This window comes from Selaginella moellendorffii, unplaced genomic scaffold, assembly GCF_000143415.4.
Source record: "Selaginella moellendorffii unplaced genomic scaffold, v1.0 SELMOscaffold_26, whole genome shotgun sequence".
Lineage (NCBI taxonomy): Eukaryota > Viridiplantae > Streptophyta > Lycopodiopsida > Selaginellales > Selaginellaceae > Selaginella > Selaginella moellendorffii.
In genome coordinates, this window is record NW_003314287.1 from 1,690,656 (window position 1) to 1,697,237 (window position 6,582).

Consider the following 6,582-nt stretch of genomic DNA (forward strand, 5'->3'; position numbering starts at 1 on the left):
CAGGGAAAGGGAAGATGAGTCTATACAAAACTTGCCTATCAAATTTGATATGTGCTATAGAGCAATCTTTAAAAGCACTGATATTCAAGAAAGGAAGGTATGTGGGAACAAGGCCTTTTGTTGAGATGTTACATGATAGGATGAAGAGAAAATTAACTCCACCCACCCAAATAGTGGCAACTATAGTTGAGGAAGTGGTCTGTGGCACATCTATAGAGTACACTCCCCAAATTTCTATTGGTGATATAAAGACTATCCACTCAAAGCGTCATTTTTCCTTTGTTGGTGAAAATGTTGGTATAGAACTTGGAGTGAAAAGCTCTTATAGGCTTGATGTCAAATACCATTTTGCTCCAAGATACCGCTCTCAGATTGAGCCACCTCAAGTGGCTAATGAAGAGAGTGCATCCTAACAGGTTGAAATTACTTATTGTAGTGTGGAGCCGAAGCAATGGGCAATCCGATGTGTGCTAGTAAAATCGAATGTAAGGTGTGTGTAAATGCTTCTAAAAGGGAAGTGTTGGGCTTGGATTCGTGGTGACAAATCTACTTCTGTTCCAACCCCATGTTTCTATGGGGAAGCAGGATTTTTGAAATGGTGTTGGCTGTATTGTTGTAACACTGATGCCAACCATACGAAGTGGCTTGAAGACACTATAGTGACTAAATCTAATGCAGTACTTAAAGAATGGCCAGTTGCTAATGGGGTCATGCTCACCTCGGATGAGATTGAAAACCTTGAGAAATTTAGTTTCAATTTTGAGAGGAGAGTTGGAGACATGAATGATAGAACTAGAACTATTCCTATAGAGATGCACAGGAGGCTAGCAAGAAAAGGTAAGGTAGTTAAATTTATTGGTACCATCTTTAAGCAAAAGCAAGGTCAAATTAACTTGGCTCAAACACTTGAGTGTGAGATTCTCTTCACGAAGTACATCACTACGTTTGCAAAAGAGTACATAGTCAAAACAAAAGGTGAAGAGTACACAATTATCATTCAAGACTTTTCTTCTTGCACATGTCTAGACTTTATGAAGCGCGAGGAACATGGGAAGGCATATGCTCCTTGCAAACATATATACTACATCTTCATCAACATCTTGCACCAGGATCCTAAAGTGGATATTCATATACACCAAGTAAGCCTTACTATTGCTGAGTTGCAGAAAACTTTTGGAGCTAACTAGATTTCTTCAACACTATCGATATTTATTCTTTATCAATAATATAAACTTATTATACTTAATATAATTAGTAAAAAAATGTTTTTTCATTTCACTTTTCATTTTATATACTTCCAAGTGTTCTTTTTGTAATACTATCCATAGTACTCATATGTCTCAATTTTTGTCTTTACCATCTCAAAAAAAATTTCATAGTAATCATTTGGATGCATGATGCAGTGTGTTGCGAAAGCATATATACCATCATATTAATCATCACCATTATTTCCACCAAATGTTAGAAAACATATAGGGCATTTCTTGAAAGTGGCATTTCTAAAACAAGTAAGAGGGCATTCTTTTTCACCTAATTTGTTGCGCCTTTTGTCATTGCATTTATCTCCAACTCATGATTATTATCCTCTCTTTCATTCTCTTGTGTGATTTGGTTATGCTGTGCAATGGGATAGTTATTGCATCTACTAACCCTTGAACCCTGGGAAGAAAGATTGTGAGAGTTAAAATTACTAACACTAAAACCTATAGACATTTGTGTGTATTTCCCTTTTTTTGAATGAGAGTGTGAATGAAAATTTATAAATTCTAGACAGTATGCTATGATAAACCCCTCAAGAATGTATTCTAGAAAAGAACCAAGTCTTTCTTTTATATGCAATAAACTTACATTGGAATGATAGTGTGATTTGCAAATATCTTTAGGATCAAAGTTGTAGCTACATCGAGCGTGGACCATACTTGAGCTCACGAGTTGAAAAATTGAGCTCATGAGTCGAGCTGAAGTTTTAATTGTAGTTTAATATAAACATTAAAAAACTTTAAAATATTAAGGTTATGGTGAACTTAATAATTTTATAACTCTCTACATATTATATAGATAAAAATGTTCTAAAGGACACTTCTTGTTCTAACAATTTAAATAGCTATAATAGGAATGTCTATTAGATAATAAAATAAGATGTTTGCAGAAAAAGTATTCATGTCACTTCTTTAAATTTGTACTCTGTGCTTTCTGGTTAGTAAATGTCAGGTTTGTCAGAATTAAAAAATTATTAAAATTTAAATAAGATTTTATATAAAGCCATATAACCATTTGAAAGGAAAAAAAAAAACTGTTCATGGACAATGTTTGAGTATATATTAATGGGGTGGAATCACTTCTGGACTTTGTGGTTGTGGACTATCAAAAGCTCAACTTCACACTTTTGAAGGATTTCCTGATCCTTGGATGAGTTTGGCAAATCAAGTTTGAGGCATCATAAGTTAGCTGCTTAGTAGGATAGAGATTAACGACAGTCACTAGACTTCTTGTCCCTACAATATTTATGGATACTCTCTTTTGGGAAAGCTTCAAGGATAGCCTCTAGAACTGTGTAAGAGTCACCTTGAAGGTCGTCAAGAAATCCAAGATCAAAAGTCTTATTTTGAAAAGGTATAAGCATATTGCCCATCAAGATCCCAAGATTGCATAATAAAGTACATATATCTTGGAAGATTTCTTGCAAAATAGAAGTTAGTACATAAAAAGAAGAGACTGGGGGGAGGGGGTGGCGGGGTTTATATATGCTCCAGGTATGAGTTGTGCACTATGGGAAGAGGTTGAAAGTTTTGTGACTGTTGTAGATACCACTCTCAGTCATTTGCTGGAGGTAATTGGAGTTGGCTGCTCGCTTAGAAGAGAGTGGTTGAACAAGAGTTTCTTTGTCCCAGTAGCCACAAACTCATCATCTTCACCCTTAGGAACTGCCTCACAGTCCTCCACACCAACAAGTGTGTCACAAAGTCTTGTCTTATGATTATTCACGTGGAAGCTCACATGAAATACATCCAAACTCTATACTGATGTTGAGAGATCCTCCATAGGAGTCCCTTATGACTCCTCAAGTGGTGCTGGAGTTGGAAATATGGTTGGAGAAACCACCACTTGGACAGATTCCTAACTATACAATAGCAAACGGATCAATGTGAAATCCTTGGATTTATTAAAGTTAAAGGACCTTTAGACATGTGTAGTGATGGCAAAGATGGATGTTTTTTAGTCCATGTTGAAGAAGTTGATTGAACAACTTGGATCTCTAGCAGTGTGTCATCCTCAATGAGTTCTAAGAAAAGAACCTTGAAAGCCTGATCAACTTTAATAATGGAAGAAGTATCAATTACCAGCAGCTCAAATTTGGAACTTTGAAGGACTTTGTCATCCTATGATGGCTGTGGCACCTTGCAACCACGTGCATGACAACATGTTCCAAAGGCAAGTTTGACAATTATCAATGGCATCCACACAACAACTCTTCTCAATGCCTGTGGCTGTTCTCTACTTCCAACTTGTCTCAAGTGCACTACAAGAAAATCCAATATGGAAACCACACCATGCACCAAGATCTCGACACCGTGTTAGATATCTATGGGAATTACTAAGTGATTGATAAACATTTTGAGGATGATGTCTATATTGCTAACCACTTCCAAACCACTGAAGTGTGCCAAGTCAAGAGATGATATTGCTCTGGGAGCCTAAATTAAATAATGCTTGTACTTTTGAGGAAGAGTTTTTGATCTAGACCTCCAAAAAGAATGCTCCAAGATCATTAATGGTCTGGGTGTTAATGATATGCACATCATGTTAAGGTGCCACAAATAGGCCTGTGGACTTGGCAAAAGCCTCCAACTGAGAAGTGAAACTTAGTACACATCACCGAGAGTGATTTAGATTGGAGTGCCAACAATTTGAGCAAGAACCTCTTATAGGACTTAAGAGAGTGTAGAAGGCAGCTGGAAAATCCCACTCTAAAAGTCAAGTGAACATCTAGTTGTTGGATCCAAGGTTGTGGCCCAAGGCCATTGGAAATACTGAAGTATAGGGTATAATTTGCATGCTTAGTGAGGTTCTAGACATTAGTGTTGAATCTTGCTCACCATCAATATCTGGGGTTGATGGAGAAACTTTCTAGTGCCCTTTAGTCACAACAGCCACCTAATAGCCATCCTTTGCAATATAAACCATGCTAACATGCATGGGTGTCTTCCCTCTTGATGAAGGGGTGTTTTCAATCACTTTCTACTTTAATTATTTTTGGTATTTGTCTACTTGTGATGGAAGAGGCTACTACTGAACACACTGGATAGAAGGTGAAGCCCTGGATGAAGCTTCCAACATCTTTCTGTGTTATATATTGTAACATCACAATGCAAGCAATGCCAGGAATGAGGAGGCCATCTCAATCTCTTGGCCTATTATAAGCAGCATGCTCTAAGCTTCTTAAGTAGCTTCTTTTGCATTTGTTGCTATTGTTGGATAATCTCCTTGTATCCTGTGAGCTCTAATAATACCTTCTTAATCACTAAGGGAAATTTGTCATTGCTAGATGGGACTAAAGAGAAATAGCATATGACAATGCACGAGCTCTCTTTAAAAGGTGGGAGGAAAGCCTCCTCTACCCTGGAAATCCCAAGTTCTTAGAGAAGATCATGCTCTAGAGTCTCAATGGTAGTGAATGCCTCACAACATGTCTAGAACTTTCATTTAAGCATTTTCTATTAAAGATTTCCTTTTAGACTAGACATGAATGTAATGATGCCATAAGATTCATTAGTGATGACCTTGTGCTGGACACACTCCTTCTAGTAAGACTTGAACCACATTATGTACTTTGACATAGATTCATGTGCTTCTTGCTGAAAAGTGAACAAGTCCATGAGTAAGCAATATGCTAGTCACTCTTGATTGAAGTGACTCTAGAAAAATGCCTTGAATATAGAGTAGTAAACCATGTTTACCTCCAAGAAAGTCTTTGCTCATGCTGTTGCTTAGTCAATAAGTAATCATGAGAAGTCATAGAGCTTGTGATCATCCTCAATGATGTTGTTTGATGTGTAATATTGCTCAAAGTGAGTGATATATGTCTTAGTAGATTGCTAGAGAAGTATAATATGTCAATGCCTCATTGTAGAATGTGAATTTGCATAAGAAGACCCATGGGTGGCAAACTCCCCGACACAGTATATATGGTGAATGATAAATCCTTTTAGCCAAAAAAAGCAATTTGATAATCTAGCTCGTGTAGAAGGTGTAAAAATGTCCTCATATCTTAAGTACTGTATAAGAGATTTTTGGTTGTGTAGTGCATGTGATTATGGGATGAGATTTTGATATACTGTCATTATGGATCCTTGGAACCTTGGAGGATAAATAGGGATAAAATAGCCACTAAAGGCTCTCTCATCAAGCAATTGCCCCTTTTTTAGTTGGTTTAAGGGGAGAGAGATAAAGTGCACTATATGTGGTATCAGAGTAAATAGTACAGGTTCGATTCCCATTGATTAGTGGCTACCTAAAATATAATATACCCTTGAGCAAAGTATATTCCTACCCCTAAAATTTGAAAATCGTACATATTGGGCATCCATGCATATGTCCTTCCTCTTCTAGAGCATCCCAGACGAAGGTATCCACCATGGGACTGCATATGTATTGGGTATTCATGCATACGTCCTTCCTCTTGTCGAGCATCTCAGACAAATGTATCCACCGTGGGACTATGGTACAGGTGGATGACTAGTTGCCTCCATGGAATAGCTAGTTTGCACAATGAAAAAATTGGTAAATTCAGTGCAGAAATGGAAGTGTTGGTTCCCCTTGGCTAAGTAGGGGTTGTTAGTCAATAATCAATAAGGATATTGACATTTCTGAAAGAGGGGTGAGTGTAGCGTATGTGATCATGGGATGAGATTTAGATATACTGTCACCGTGGATCTTTGGAACCTTGGGGGATAAATGGGGATAAAATAGCCACTAAGGGCTCTCTCATCAAGCAATTGCCCCTTTTCCAGTTGGCTTAAAAAGAGAGAGATAAGGTGCGTTATAGGTTGTTATCTTAAGTTAGAACGAGTGTGAATTATCCAATATATAGTAGATGCCAAGTTTTGGAAAATGTAATGCATTAAAGAACTTTAATTTATGTGAAAAGAGAGCACTCATTTTTGCATTGAATTTACCACAATAAAAAGATTGGTTAACTAGCTATTTTATGTAAGGCAATTAGTCATCCACTCGTACCACAATCCCATGGTAAATACCTTCATCACAAAAGGAAGGACATACATATGGATGTCTAATATATATGACTTTAAATTTAGGGGTAGGAATATATCTTGCTCAAAGGTATATTATATTTTAAGTAGCCACTAATCAATGGAAATCGAACTTATGCCATTTTCTCTGATACCATATATAGCATACCCTATCTTTCTCCTTAAACTAACTATAAGAGAGCCTTTAGTGGTTATTTTATCTCTCAAGGTTCCAAAGATCCACAGTGATAGTATATTTAAATCTCATCCTATGATCACATGCACTACAATATCTAGCTAAGAAAATGGGAAAAATATATAAAGGATGTTG